The sequence below is a fragment of the Rhincodon typus genome, unplaced genomic scaffold (assembly GCF_021869965.1).
Source record: "Rhincodon typus isolate 14 unplaced genomic scaffold, sRhiTyp1.1 hic_rhity00000077, whole genome shotgun sequence".
NCBI classification, from domain to species: domain Eukaryota; kingdom Metazoa; phylum Chordata; class Chondrichthyes; order Orectolobiformes; family Rhincodontidae; genus Rhincodon; species Rhincodon typus.
The window spans coordinates 120,879-121,579 of NW_025965715.1; the positions used below are offsets into that span (position 1 = coordinate 120,879).

The window sequence follows — 701 nt, forward strand, 5'->3', positions numbered from 1 at the left end:
CGATCGTTCCCCCCACCCCCACTTCACCTTTAATGGGGGGGAGGGGGTACAGGGGGTCAGTCCGGCGTGAGGTGTTGGCTCAGACTGGGTGAGAGAGCTTGAGTAAACAGTATAAGGGTTCTCCTCCCCCCCCACCCCTTGCGATGCAGCAACAGGTTTCACCGAGATTTCAATTCTACGTTTTCAATAATCGAATTTAAAATTCTTCCAGCTGAGTTTTTGACTGTACGGGGGTCTTCCTTCCTCGTCACCGTGCGGTAACCGAGCCACGTTTCGTGTAACGGTGAAGGGGTTAAGGTAGGGCGTAGGGGGCTGGGCGGCAGAAAGCTGGGGTGGGATTAAACTCCCTTCGGGGCTCCACCTGGAAGGTGTAGGTCGAACCCGCGGGAATGACGGTGTTGGGGGTGAGTCTGAGGGCCGTGCGCCGCAGCGGCTGGTGAGATTTTGAGCCCTTCGGCAGAGCACAGCAGGATCCCGATCGAATGGACCAGTGGGCCCAAGGAATGGCCACTGGTGTCTAATTCAGATAGAGGCAAGGTTGTCGCATTTTGATGAGACAAACCAGGGCAGGACTTATACATTTAACGGTGAGGGTCCTGGGGAGTGTTGCCGAACAGAGAGACCTTGGAGGGGGAGCAGGTACGTATTTCCTTAAAAGTGGAGTGGCAGGTAGACAGGGCGGTGAAGAAGGCATTTGGTAC

General features: G+C 55.6%; 1 protein-coding gene across 1 annotated transcript in view; it reads left to right on the forward strand.

Annotated features, from left to right (window-relative positions):
• The window catches only part of LOC109925539 (low-density lipoprotein receptor-related protein 1-like), a 13,955-nt gene that overhangs the window by 7,342 nt on the left and 5,912 nt on the right, over positions 1–701 (forward strand). The gene's annotated exons all lie outside the window — the stretch shown is intronic.